This window comes from Bison bison, unplaced genomic scaffold, assembly GCF_000754665.1.
Source record: "Bison bison bison isolate TAMUID 2011002044 unplaced genomic scaffold, Bison_UMD1.0 scf7180017864537, whole genome shotgun sequence".
Lineage (NCBI taxonomy): Eukaryota > Metazoa > Chordata > Mammalia > Artiodactyla > Bovidae > Bison > Bison bison.
Window position 1 is genome coordinate 426256 of NW_011495085.1, and position 424 is coordinate 426679.

The following is a 424-nucleotide window of genomic DNA, read 5'->3' on the forward strand; positions in this document are numbered from 1 at the left end:
CTAGTAGTAAGACAGTACTTTAGCCAGAAATGGAAATTTCAGCCAGAATCTGAAAGGTGTGTCCTTGAAGGAAAAGAAGGACTCAGGCCTGAGCACATTGCTCCATGCTGGTGCCTTGGGCTCTGTCAGCTGTACCTGCTGGGGTCTTCATGGGACAGGCCACACAGGCAACGATCCTGTGAAGAAATTTCTTTACCTTTCCATCACGTTGGCAATTGCACACTTTGCTTTTGCTTCTACATGAAGTTTTACCTTTATCCCAGGCAGTTTGGTTTCTTCTCTGATTTTCACCACTTGTACAGACTGTTACAATATTTCTTAACCAAATAGAATTTGGTGGGGCGGGGAGGGGGCACAGAGGGTGGATCGGTAGGGTAGGGTGACAGTGAGTGGATGGGTTACACCTAACAGCATCTGGGATCAT